Here is a 13,975-nt window from a genome sequence, read left to right as displayed (position 1 = left end):
TTTTCACAAGGAAACCATTCAATAGACAGAACAGCGATATTGAAATTATCCTTCAGAATGTGGTACGTGTTTCCTTTTTCGTGATCATTCTGCTGGAGTCTAATTGGTTTCATTCCACAAAAATTATCATGGTGTTTAAGAAGAGAACTGAACAAGGATTAAGTATGATCGCACTGGATGGTGCAGCAGACTCGGCGCCGAATGACTGTGGCCATCAGACACTATCTGTGTCGCACTGCTCAATTGTGATATGCAGGAAGGTTTGGACCTGAACACTTCTGCATTTTAAGTGGGGATGTAGCTCAGTGGAAGAGCGCATGCTTTGCATGTATGAGGTCCCGGGTTCGATCCCCGGCATCTCCACGCTGGTGAGCATTGAATTTTGAACATTGCAAAACTCAAACCCAATCGTCAGGTTTGCAGTCAGCACAATGATGCGTTGAGTCTCAACGTGGACAAGACTAAAGAGATGATTCATTAGGCCAGGGGACCGCTCATTACTGCAAATAAACGGCTCCTCCAGAGAGAGAGAGAGAGTGGACCACCAAACCAGCGCTCTGAACGCCACAAAGAACAGCAAGAAAGAGCACCGGTGTGTCCACTTCCTGGCTTCAGTGATACTTCCCCAACCCCTCTTCAATCTGTTTTTATTTCACAGGAGCATCATTGAGCGAGCTCTAACCACTTGCTAAACCGTCTGGTACGAGAATCGCAAGACATCCGACGGCAGGACTCTACAGAGGAGAGAGAGGACTGCTGACAGCAGCTCACTTTCACATTCAGGCCCAGTGATTTGCGGACTATTGAAAACTGACGGAATTCTGACCTTCATTCGATCATATGGACGGATTGGGAGGTGAACGAGACTCGGGATTGGACAAAATAAATCCTGGAGTGTGGGTGTATTCTCCGCTGCACCTCAGACTGCGGTCGCAGCTCGTTATGTCGGAGATTGACCGAAATAGCATCCACAAATGCAGGAGAAATTCAGCGGGCCAGGCGGCATCTCCACAGGAAACACCGACTGTTCACTGCTCCCCAGAGATGCTGTCTGACCTGGTGATTTGCTCCGGCATTCTGTGCTTGGGATTTCCAGCACCTGTGTTTATACCCTAAATAACAGCCCGCTGACAGAGAGAAGGAAGGCAAGGAGACACAGAGGGAGATAACCAGCGTGTCTGACTGCAGGGCCGTAGGAATAGGGCCAGAATGATAATGAAAATCAGATCCGTTGCTGAAATGTCGGGTCGAGATATCCGGCTGGGTCGGAGTACAGAGACCGGATAATAACCGGATGGGGCAGGAAGTGATGAACAGGGAAAGGAGGACGGGGAGGAAGGTAAAAGCGTGAGAGAGACACGAGAGAAATTAGACAGGGAAAATAATCCAACAAACAAAACAATAGATAATCGGGGGAAAGCGTCAAAATTAACAAATAGAAAGACAGGAGAGGAACAGAGATATTTACCTATCAGCAGAATAGCGCAGCGGGAATGTGCTGGGCCCGTTATCCAGAGGCCGACACATCGAAACCACCGTCTGCTATTCTTCAACAAATTTTTTTTTTACCGCAAATCGCCGTCACGTCACCTGTGTACACAACACACATTTAACTTAAAAAGAAAAACTTGTACTTCTAACTGAAATTTCCGTCCACTCACTTCATCACTTTCTGAGATTTGTTGAGAACTTCGCGGGTAAAACGACAATTGCTGTTGTGCTCAGTGTTTGTCCAACACATCTGGTTCTCCGCTGCATGAAGCTGTGTCTAGTATTGAACAGATTGAACAGAAAATACTGGAAACACTCATCACCTCAAGAAACATTTGTGAGTGATGAAACGGGATCAACCTTTTTGATCGTGACACTTAATTAGAAATGATGAGAGAAGAAGATAGTTTTCTGTGTCAAAGAAGGTGAGACGATGGGTGGGAAGTGAAACGGGGGACATCTCTGATAGGGCGACACCAATACACGATGACGGTAAGACAAATAGGAAAGAGAAAAACTGGTCTAAAATGGCAGAAGAACGACGGTCAGAAATGTCATTTCATAAAGAAGGAAGTGATGTGGCTGAGTGATTCCAGACCGATGCGTTTGTGTGACAAGTGCTGAGAAACAGGTACATCTCACGGCGATCGCCGGGAATCGAACCCGGGTGAGCTGCTTGAAAGGCAGCTGTGCTCATCCCTATACCACTGTCGCTCCATGTTGCGGGAGTTTCGAGGAGTGAAGCGGCTCCCATGCTCCATGTGATTCCACCAGATCCCGAGCCGCTCTCTGTCGGATCAATCCTCACTCTGCAGCAGGTTTTATTCCTGCAAATGGCGCCGGCCTCACGCATCAGCAAATGGGAAAGAAAATTCTGATTGTCCATGTTCTTTAGAAAAGCCGATGAAAATGTAAGTATGAGTTGAGTTTAGGAATAAATAAAATAACCACCAACAACCACATTGCTGGGATTATACTGTAATTCTCTCCATAGCTGGTAAAATTCTGAGGAGCAGATCTGCTGGCAAATCACAGAGAAATGTCATTTTGTAGATAGGGTTACAGCAATCAGACATTTCAACTTCTCCAAAATTAACCAGATCATTTTTTGTGCAAGATAAGAAATGGAATTTTTGAAGTGCATCTGGAAGAGTATTTTTGTTCCTGTCCATCGATAGTCCTATCGAACTATGTTAGGAAATTCACTCTGTAAATACAGTAATCAAAACTCGCACTTCATTGTCTCTGCATAAACAACAACGTAACTGTGTCGACACCGGGCCAACAACTTAGAACAGGAATTCTGCTGTTCCCGCTATACTAATACTCACTCAGACTAATTTTCTCATCTATGTCACCAAACTAGGGCATCTCAGTTGGCCAAGTGATCCATCCTTTCTTCTCTCAGTCACCGACTTGGGAGTTCTTCCTTGCGATGGTGGGTTTCTAGAAAGAGTTATTGCTGCTAGCACATTCGAAGTTTCCACTTTTATATTCATATTTTCCAGTTCAGTTATCCCATTCCAGTGTCATTGACTGTAGGCCATCTGATTGGTTTGAATTCTCCTGTTTGTTGACTCTGCTCCAGGTCAGCATCCATTTATTGCCCTCTTCTCAGCAAGCGTCAATCGATAATTTATGGCTCTTTGTTCCCTTCAGGAACCAATTTGTGTCATGATCCGGTCCGTGAAGTCTGCATTCCGGTTCACAGTCCAGTCCGTGGACTCAGGACTCCCGGTCTTCCAACTGTCCCTTGTTTTGATTGAGTTAATCATAGGCACCTGTTTCCCATCTTGTGGCTTGGAATTTTAGTAGCCTTGGGGTTGAGTGCGGGCTGCTGGTTTGTCTTGTCATGATTCCCTGGGAGTAACCTGCCTGTGGAAGGCTGGAGCGGCCACTCCATCTTTAGGCCGCGTTGGAGAACCATCGCTTCATGGAGCCTTGCTGTCGGTAGTCGGAGCTGTCTTTGCGGTATGGATTCGGCTGTTTCCAGGGCCGGCTGAGTGGCTACCAGCCACTCCGAGCTGGGTACGGATCCGGTTGTTTCCGTAGCCAGCTGAGGTTGCTGGCCGAACTGTGACTCGGAGGAACCCCGATGCAGAGGTGGAACTTTCTGTAGTTCTTTGGTGTTTATCTCTTCTTGTCCTTGCCTCTGTGGGGGTAAGTCAGGCCGTTTCTTCCGTTGCCTGCGGGGAGATCTGTCTTGTTTTGTCCACGCCTCCGTGGGGTAAGTCAGGCAGTTCTGCCGTTGCCCTGCATGGGGTCCTGTCTTGTCTTGTCTTTGCCTCTGTTGGGTAAGTCCGGCCGTTCTGCCGTTACCCGACAGATGGACGTGTCCCACCTTGGTGTGCAGATGAAGTTGAGTTCTGGCTTGTCTAAGGATAAGTCCTGGCTCCCTGTCTATGTACTGTCCTGTCTCATGTTTGTGTCGTGTTAAAGATGAGTCCCGGCTTTTCGAAGTATAAATCCCGGCTCTATGTTTATGTACAGTTCACAGTCTGTCTCCGAGTTTCAGCCTTCGAGTTATCAGCCTCTGCAGGCCTCAAGAACCAAGAGCCAAGACCCCAGCCTGCAGGCCTCAAGAGCCAAGTCCAAGACCCCAGCCTGAAGCCCCAAGACTCTAGACCCCAGCCACGTCCTGTCCTGTAGTTATGTCCTGTCCTTGCCTGGTTCTAGGGCCCGAGCCCTAGTCCAGACTCAGGTTCTGGCGCTTTGTCCAGTCTCTGGCTCGGAGCCCAAGGCCAGGCTCCTAGTGCATAGTTCCTTGCCCGGGTTCCCTGTCTTGTCCATGTCCTAACCCAAGTCTGTGTTCTCGTTCGTGCTCGTTTGCATCCTGTCACGCCCTGCCCCAGTCAAGTCCTGTTCCTTGTACTTCAGTGTCTGTGTCTTCCTGTTGGGTCCACCATCTACGCCACCCCCCCCCCGCCCCCCGCCATTGTGACAGTTTCAATCACTCCAGGCAGAGATTGACCCCAACATTCACACATTTGCATGTTATATTATATCAAAAACACTTCACAATAACTTCTAATTTGGAAAAGATTTCTTAACCCGCAATTTACCTGAAGCAACGTTGTGTTTACTTTAAAATACGAAAATTTTCACCTCATAAAATGGAAGATGTAAAACGGTTCCACAAAATTACATATTCACTTCCAAATACACGGCTGGTACAAAGACACTTGTTCTGTCTGCTTCCACTGTCCTTGAGCCATTCGAGTTCTATGTTATGTTACATTTTGAAATCTTCCTTGGCCAACATCTCCTCCTTTTCCATCCACGGAAAATTGTGGGGATCACATTACTCTTTGTCTCAGTGAATATAGCACAAAAGGAACAGCAGAATTCATGACTATATCAAAAAATACCGATAAGGATTTAAAGATAATGTCATAACAAAAGCGTGAAGAATCATGATAACGTAACTAATTTCATACCATATATCAAGGAATTTAACAGGAATTAATAATTTTAAAATACAACATAGCTATAAGAAATTAAACGAAATCAACAAAAAGAAATTTTAGAATGGCATGTGCTTTTCAAACACGGAAGTTATTAAAATTAGCCTTAAAAAAAACACCGGGCGAAATACCTTGTGTAACCATCAGAACAAAGAGCAAAGCAATAAGAACAGGGGAAGTAAAACATATCCATTTTAAACCTCAGTTCCAAACTTTATTCCAAAAGGGATGGATTCTGCAAAACGTCATTAGCTAAACCCACATAATATTTAATAGTCTTGGATAACAGAGCCCATAGTTTAATAACATCTTTAAAACATTAAAAACCAAAAAAAAGCTTTGCAACTTAGAGTTCCCTTCTTGTCAGATATGCTTGAAGTATCAATGCGATGAGTATTATTCACCACACCAAGCAAATACCAACATACATTAGCCTCATTTCCTTTACACACTTCGTCCTACATGGAACCTTCAGTGGAGCCTTCGACCATTCTGAGGCCACTCATTAGCAGAATTCCAACACCAATCGCTTCTGAACAGCAGCGTGCTTTAATTACTACTGTGTGTTTAATCCATTGATGGATTATCTACCTTGGCTTGTTCACAACAGCTGTCCAGACTGCAGTCAAGTTAGAGGCAACTTAAAAACAACGTAGTCCAAGAAATACACAACACAACACCCAGTGCTGAATTGTTTATTCCCCAGTAGGCTCAATCAAACAGATATCTCGGAGGCATTCCATGCATTCATCAACTTGATTTTCCATCTATATGCTTTTTGAAATACTCCCTCTGACGTAATCTGACCTTTCTTACATATTTTTTTCTGTCTCCCGCTGTAAATTGTAGACCAGATCCGTGGCTACAATCCGAAAGCCTATAAAATACTCTCATCAGGGTCTTCTTAGCCGAGGAGTTTCTTAATCCCAGCAGAAGGATTCTACATCTTCCGATCCTGCTCTGCTCTGACTGAGACTCCATCCAATTCAGTGACTGATTTCCTGGTGAAAGGTCATTGAGCTGAACGTGAATTCGGTTTCTCTCTTCACAGCCGCTAACAGATCTGCTGAATATTTCCAGCAATCCCCGCTTTTAGTTCAGGATCAACCCTGTTTATCTGACTCCGGGATTTGAATCCAGCTGTGAAGAACTTGTAGTCGTGGCCGAGTGGTTAAGGCGATGGACTAGAAATCCATTGGGGTTTCCCCGCGCAGGTTCGAAATCTGCCGACTACGTGTTTATATCGGTTTTGATGCCTTGATTCCTCTCACGGATGCAGATTGTAAAAAGCCAGTCGAAACACCGATCTGTGTTCGCCGCCTCCAAAACCAAGAAGTGCCCATGTGTTCCGCTTTTATTCAGGTGGGCTCTACGACGCAATCCATCAGCGTGTTCGGCACTGTGTCCGAAATGCTGGTGGTTCCAGACTATTCAGGGACGCTGTTGATCCAGTGGCTTTCGCTGTACGCTCCGTGTGTTCCTAATACAGTCATTAAAAAAAACACATATAGAAAACAGAACACTACCACGACCTGTCTTGCTTACATTCATGTTGACATAAACTTAATATATTGTACATGGACGATCAAACCAACAGAAACTCTTACAGGGCACCAATGTATTTCATGTTTAAATTGATGTTATCGCCACTTGAACCAGAGGGATCAATTCACTGAACTTCACTCACACCAACACTGACTGTTTCCACAACTCACTTTCAAACCAGACATTTCATGCTAGAGACATTTTTGCTTTGTTGTTATTATTATTACTTTCTCAGCTCACGCTAGCCTGAAGTACGGGGGTGCTGAAGCACACTCATTCCTCAATAACCGCGGACTTCGGGCCATTCTACTGGTGTATAGTATAGTGGTTTTCAGCAGATTTACAGAAATATTGCTTTGCTGGCCTAACTGTTTAATGCTATTGTGTAGTGACTTTGAGATGATAGTTGTTGATATTACCATTGCGACAATATATACCCTGTTAATTGCTCGATCGTCTTTCAGTTTCTTCTTTCAATTCAGTATAGTTCTGGTGCTTTTCACTTGTTAATTGTTGTAGGTTATGTGTGTTTGCAATGGCTATATCGATTATGTACGTTGTTATTACCTTTTAATCCAGTAATATTATATATGCAGACGGTTATTATGGATTGTCCTGTAATGGATCAGTCATAAAATAATTGTACGACTCTGACCCTAATCTAGAACAAGTTTGTACTTATAGTAAGGTATGGTGTCTTTTATGAGTTTGAATTTTAAAGCATGGTTTTGGTGAATGATGTTTGCCAATTGACTGCCCCTGTGTAAGTAATCAGATTGAGTTAAACTGCTGCTCCATCCTGTAATGTGTTGGATTGTTTCTGGTGTCTCTTGTCATTTTCTGCAATTATCGACTTTAATTTGTTGGGCTTTTATTATGGATTTGTAACATTTTTGTGTTAAACACCTGGCCCTGTAATACCACAACGAACCCCTCTGTTTCTGGGAAGATGTCCCCAACTCTGACCCAAGCGCTCCACGTTTCCTTCACACCCTGTCTGCTCAGATCATGGGGATGTTTTCCATGGAGGGTTGCTTCTCCATTAGTTAACTTTATTTGATTATTATTTTACGTTTTTGTATTTTCGCAGTCTGTATGTTTTCTGCATTGATTGTCCGTCTTGTGTGCACTCTTTCATTGATTATATTTTGTTTCTTTGCACTTACTGTGAAACCTCTCGAGAAAATGCATCTAATGGTAGCATATTTGTGCTTTGACACTGAATTTACTTTGAACTCTGAAGTGTTCTGCGCTGCTGCACAGCACCCGGACCCTCGGTTCCCTCCAGTGGCCGGTCGCTGGTACTGCCTCACTGATCTCACTGCGACTCTCCGGGTCGTTTTGTGAACCCAGGAGCCGGGACGTTTCGCTTCTTGTTCACATCAACGTGCAAGTTAATTAAAGCGGCGACTTGCTGCTCCGCTGCGAAGTTCACGGGTCGGTCATATTAGTACAAAGGGAAACAGATAATGTTTCAGGCGGAGCCCCATTCGTCACCACTGGGAAAGAGAAAATAAGGTATTTTTCAGTTTCAGACAAAGTGGGCCGCGGATCTGGTGAGACCGAGTGAGTGACTGTGACTGTTATCATCGGGACTTTTGTTTCTATGTTATATGAACAACAGAACTGTGGGGAATGCCCAGGACAGCAGTCTATGGCAATGAAAGTTGGGGGGGGGGGGGGGAAGGAATCAAAAACCAGGTGGGCGGCGATCAATGACGGGTATCTTTGGCACAAGAATCAGAGTAACGCATACAAAACACTGGGGCATCTCAGCAGGTCAGTCAGCATCTATGGAGAGGAATAAAAAAATCATGTTCCTTCATCAGTACTGAAAAAGAAGTGGGAAGAAGCCAGAATAAGAAAGTCGGGGAAGAGAAGGGGTTCACGCTACAAAGTGATAGGTGAAGCCAGGCGAGGAAGGAGGGTAGATATGATGGGGAAAGGGGAGTATTGAAAACTGGGAGGTGACAGGTGAGGAAGGAGGGTAGATATGTTGGGGAAAGGGGAGATTGAAAACTGGGAGGTGACAGGTGAGGAAGGAGGGTAGATATGTTGGGGAAAGGGGAGATTGAAAACTGGGAGGTGACAGTTAAGGAAGGAGGGTAGACATGTTGGGGAAAGGGGAGATTGAAAACTGGGAGGTGACAGGTGAGGAAGGAGGGTAGATATGTTGAGGAAAGGGGAGTATTGAAAACTGGAAGGTGATAGGTGAAGCAATTTGATGAAAGAATGTAGATATGTAGCGGAAAGGGGAGATTGAAAACTGGGAGGTGATAGGTGGAGCCAGTTGAGAACAAGAGGTAGATATGTTGGGGACAGTGCAGTATGGAAAACTGGGGGCCATAGGAGAAGCCAGGTTAAGATGGAAGTTAGATATGCTGGGTAAAGGGGAATATTTGTGAGGATGGGCGGTGATTGGTGGAAAAGGAAAGGGGTTGAAAGGCAGAAATCAGTTTGGAGGGGCGGGTTGACTAGAGAGAGGCGGTAAACATGCGGGGAAAGGTGAAGACGCAAGAGGGAATCCGGAATAGAAAATTAAAGCAAAGAGAGGAGAATGGAGAGATTAGCGGGTTAGAGAAATCGATGTTCATTCTATCAGATTGAGGGTTACCCAGACGGAATATGAAGTGTTGCTCCTCCAACCCGAGCGTGGCTTCATCGTGTCAGTAGAGGAATCCATGGACCAACATGTCAGAATGGGAATGGGCAGCGGAATTAAAATGGTTGACCATTGGGAAATCCTACTCGTTGCGGACGCAGCAAAGTTGTTCGACAAAATGTTTCCCCAAACTATCTTGCGTCTTGCAGTTGTAGATGAGGCCGTATTGGGAGCACCCGATACAGGAAATGGCCCAGAGAAACTCACAGCTGAAGTGTTTCCTCACCTGGAAGGACTGTTTGGGACTCTGAATGTTGTGAGGGAGGAGGTGAACGGGCAGGCGCAGCACTTCTTCCGTTTGGATAAATGCCAGAAGGGAAATCAGTGGGAGTGTGTAGTCGTGGCCGAATTGTTTCGCAATGCTTCGGAATCCATTGGGATTTCCTCGAGCAGTTTCGAGTCCTGACTACGGTGTACTTCCAACATTTTCTGTTTGACTCTCTGATGCAAACCAGTCATGTAGATTGTGAAAAACCGTGTCCAGCCCAGCAGCGATTGTCGGTCACGTTCCACAACACCGAATTGAACCATTTATTCCTACTTTCCACAAAACTTGTCTCTGCGGCGCATCGGTGAGCGCGTCCGGCTGTTAACCGACAGGCTGGCGGCCAGTGATCCGGCAGATTTGTTTCTGTTGTGTTTCATTGGCAGCTGGGAAACGCTGCGCTGAACAGAGGCCGGGGCTCCCTACTGCGGCCGCGATGGGAATTTAAACTGTTATATTTTAGACACATGTACCGAGATACAGTGAAAACCTTCTCGTTCATACTGTCCATGGAGATGAAATCATTGCACAGTGTATTGAGATCGCACAAGGTAAAGCAATAACAGAGTGCAGAATAAAGTGTAACAGCGACAGGGAAAGCACAGTGCAGGTAAATAATAAGGTGCAGCATCATAACGAGGTGACTTGTGAGGTCAAACGTACACCTTATCGTACTAAGAACCGATTCAGTAGATAAAACAAAGGGATTGAAACTATCCATGAGCCTGTGATACGTTCTTTCAGGCTTTTGTGCTTTCTGTCCGATGGAAAGAGGATACAAACAGTCGCTTTTCAGGTAGGTAGGAAGTTTAAAAATACAAGAGTAAACCTCGGACGATGGCTTAATAAGCTTTTTGCGTCTGCCATTTTATGTTGATACCAGCAGTATGTTAGAAATTCCGGATGTCACCTGGACCAGATGAACTACACCGCGGGTTTATGAAAGAAGTGGGTGACGATATCACGGAAGCGTTAATAGTGATTATTCAGGAATGACTGGATTCTGGAATGGTTCAGACGACAGGAAAATTGCAAAAATAATTTTAAGTTTACAAAAGACAAGATATTACGGACCGGTTGGCATGGATTTTATGTTGGGAAAATGCTGTAGTCCTTTCGTCAGCATGTGCTTTCAGGCGTCTGATAAAATAGTCCGGCCAACATGGTTTTCTTAAAGAGAAATCTGGCCACACAGATCTGTTGGAATTCTTTGGAGAAATAGCAGACGAGATAGAGAATGGAGAGTCAGTGGGTGTTGTTAACTTGGATTTTCAAAAGGTCTCACTGCGCAAGTTCCACTGCGGGAGAGGCGGGTCCTCTCAGAGTAATCCGTGTCCACGTAATTTCAAATATCTTCATTCCTTCTACCAAAGTGTTATTTGTTTCACCGTCTCGTGATGAAACTATGGAATAAGGAAATTAAAGCCCTTTATTGTATTGCGCTTCAAGGGTCTTGTTATGAATTCAGGGCGTTCATTGGAAATTCTATCGGTTGAGTCACTCTTGACATTCGAGAGATCATCTGCCGCCAACATGGACTGAACTGCTTTCCTGTTGAGCCGTACATCTTCACAATTCCAAATCTCAGTTCAGTGAGTGTGTGAAGAAATTAGATTGTTCTGGAGAGTGTCGGCGATCAATGCCTATGGTGTCCTGCCTGGACAAATCTAGTGTCCCTTTGCCGCACCCACTCGGTCATTTAAGGTATCCTTCCTCAGGTTGGGTCCCCTGACTACCGGCAAGCGAGCGGGGTTGTCTGGATCTCCCTTTCTCAAAGGGCGATAGAGGCAGATTCTATTAATGAGTAATGATTCAACTATTCAAAACATATTTATTTTCAGATTTGCCTTCATCCAGGCAGCCACAAAACAAGAAACTCGAATAACCCAATTTAAAAAAAAAACACTAAAAACCGCTGCGCAGAGAAAGAAAGAAAAAGAAACGTCATGCAAACAAGAGAAGCAAGCTAACAGCATCTCGAAACAGACTGGGTAACGGATTTGCTCCCGGAGCATCCGGAGTAGGCCGAAATCCTCGGACCCCAGTTTTCACATCAGCAGGACAGAAAAGCACAGCAGCCCGATCTGCTGAGATCCTTTTGATTCTGTTATTTATTCAATTACCTATACGGCACGAGATGCTAACCACACTTCTGGATACAATAAATTAACCCACCAAGGTGTGAGTCAACACATCGTAAAGTTCAAAATACCCTGTAATAGTGTCCTCCGATAATCTCGGCTGCAACTCAGCTGGTGTCCATTGTTCGAACCATTGATGTCTGTCCCAATGAACAACCCAGAGGCAAAGAGAGAGAGAGCGCGGAAGAGACACAGTGGAAGAGTAACTGAATGTGTAACAGCAGGGCCACTGAAACCGGACTCATTAAATAACGTAAAACACATTCACTGCTGACATGTCGTGAACGAGGCTTCCGGAAGGGTCCGAGCACAGAGACAATAACAGGACGGGGCAGGAGGTAGCAAGCACTGAATGACAGACAGAGTCACGGGCAGAGAGACACGCGAGGAAATAAATCACCAAACAGCAGCTCGCAAGGGGAACGATGTGACGTCAGCAAAGAATCGACAAATAAAAATAAAGGAAAAGAATGAGAAACGTCCACAACGGAGCAGCTCAGCACCACGTTCAGCCAACAGCAGAGTGGCGCAGCGGGAGCGCGCTGGGCCCATGGTCGTCCATTCGGTAGAAACCAGCTCCGATTTATCAAGTTTACCGCAGATTCGAGAATTGAAAACTTTGGACGCTCTGTAAACTAACTGGAGTGTTGAATGCATGGGATGTTCGCAAGGATTTTGCCAGAGATGGAGAGTTCCAGTATAAACCGAGGCTGGATAGACTGCGGGCGTTTCCATGGAGCGCTGGAGATGACGGAGGTCTTTGTAGGTCATATCAAATAAACGGGGGCCTTTCAGAATAGTAGGAAACTGTCCTGACGTGTGTAAACCGAGACAGCATGAGATGAAGAACTTCATGCAGATGGCGGCTGGAAACTGGAACCCATGCCTGAGTGGCTAGTGAAGGCACGTATTCCAATAATATTAGAGAATTGACTGGACGAGCACCTGAATCATCAAGGCACTGAGAGCAATAGCTGATAAGTGAGATTTTTATCTGGTGAGATTGGTACTTGACTCTCAGCATCGACGTGGCGGGCCGAAAGGCCTGTTTCAGGGTTGAATGATTCTGTGATTCTATATTACATTTGTTAATCGCATTAAAGGGTTTAATTTAATCGTGTATTGGAGAGAGGGATCGCTCAGGATATAAATAGACAGAGACAGTGGTGAGTGGACTGAGAACACTCAGTGTGAACACATCACCTGACATGTTTTGGTGTGTCCTAGTTTGTTGTGAGAATCTGGTTTATAGTGACAGCAGGAAGCTGCACTGGTCAGTTCATCGGGAAAATGTGAAAGACAGGAAATCCGCCCTTGATCCACTGGACAGTCCAGTGTGAATAATAATTTTACACTCTCTTCTTCGATTTAAATAATTTGGGGAATTCGTACCCGAGTTGGCAGGTTAGGCCCATTCGGACTGTAGAAGTCTGCACGGATCGGGTTCTATGAGACGTTTACATCTGATAGATTCGATGAAAGAATATTAAAAGTCGATTAACTACGATCATCGGAAATCGAACCTGCGTCAATTGCCTGGAAGACAGATATGTTCACCATTATATCACCATCGTTCGATCATTCTGCAGGAGACTCGTATCCTGCACCGTCTCCAGTGGTTTATGACTGTGGCTCGCACTGCTTTCTGAATCTGGCCACTCTGATGCAGTTCCTGTTATGTCAAGTTGTGGTCGTCATCCTCCCACAGACCGGAGGTAAGTGGGTAAAATCCCTTCCAAACTCGAAGAGCTGTACGTCGTTTCCTGCCTGTCGCATTACAAAACCGGAATAATATATATTCGGATACCACGACCAATTCCTCGTTAGTATAGTGGTTAGTATCCCCGCCTGTCACGCGGGAGACCGGGGTTCAATTCCCCGACGGAGAGATACAAATTTTACTGCATTCTTCAAGCTGAAAATTGTCTTAAAAAGACAAATAAAAGAGGACAAAGTATTCGGTGTTGAAGCGATCAGTCCATTGGACATCGGGGAGGTGAAATAGCTCGGGCTCTTGTGAGCTGATCCACCTCTTCAGGTCAGTGAATGCCGAATCAGCCTCGGAACCCCAACAAAAAGGTCTGGTAGGCGAGGTAAGTCGGTAAGGAGCGCCGCCACTCGACTGTAATCCCTGATAAAACGGCGATAACAGTTTGCAAACCACCAAAACGACTGAAGTTGATTGCGAGTCGTGGGTCTGGGCCATTCTTCCAACGCCCGGATCTTATCAGGAGCTGCCCTCACCTGCCCGCTCTCGATGAAGTAGCCCAGGAGATGACCGAAGGGACTTCGAACTCACATTTCTTGGCCTCCACAAATAACTTGCTCTCCCACAGTCTCTGGAGGACGAGACGGATAAGGTGAACGTGTTTCTGGGGGCTGCTAGAAAATATGAAGATGTCATCTA

The 13,975-nt window shown here is 45.4% G+C and overlaps 3 non-coding genes across 3 annotated transcripts; all 3 read left to right on the top strand.

Moving 5' to 3' along the window:
- The first annotated feature begins 291 nt into the window (after nt 1-291).
- On the top strand, nt 292-363 carry trnaa-ugc (transfer RNA alanine (anticodon UGC)). Its single transcript has one exon. It is a non-coding gene; the product is annotated as a tRNA-Ala (tRNA).
- A 5,745-nt stretch (nt 364-6,108) lies between these two features.
- trnas-aga (transfer RNA serine (anticodon AGA)) lies at nt 6,109-6,190 on the top strand. The gene has a single exon. It is a non-coding gene; the product is annotated as a tRNA-Ser (tRNA).
- Nucleotides 6,191-13,385: 7,195 nt separating this feature from the next.
- Nucleotides 13,386-13,457, top strand: trnad-guc (transfer RNA aspartic acid (anticodon GUC)). Its single transcript has one exon. It is a non-coding gene; the product is annotated as a tRNA-Asp (tRNA).
- The last annotated feature ends 518 nt before the right edge of the window (nt 13,458-13,975 follow it).

This window comes from Mobula birostris, chromosome 28, assembly GCF_030028105.1.
Source record: "Mobula birostris isolate sMobBir1 chromosome 28, sMobBir1.hap1, whole genome shotgun sequence".
Lineage (NCBI taxonomy): Eukaryota > Metazoa > Chordata > Chondrichthyes > Myliobatiformes > Myliobatidae > Mobula > Mobula birostris.
This window is presented reverse-complemented; position numbering and strand designations above follow the sequence as displayed.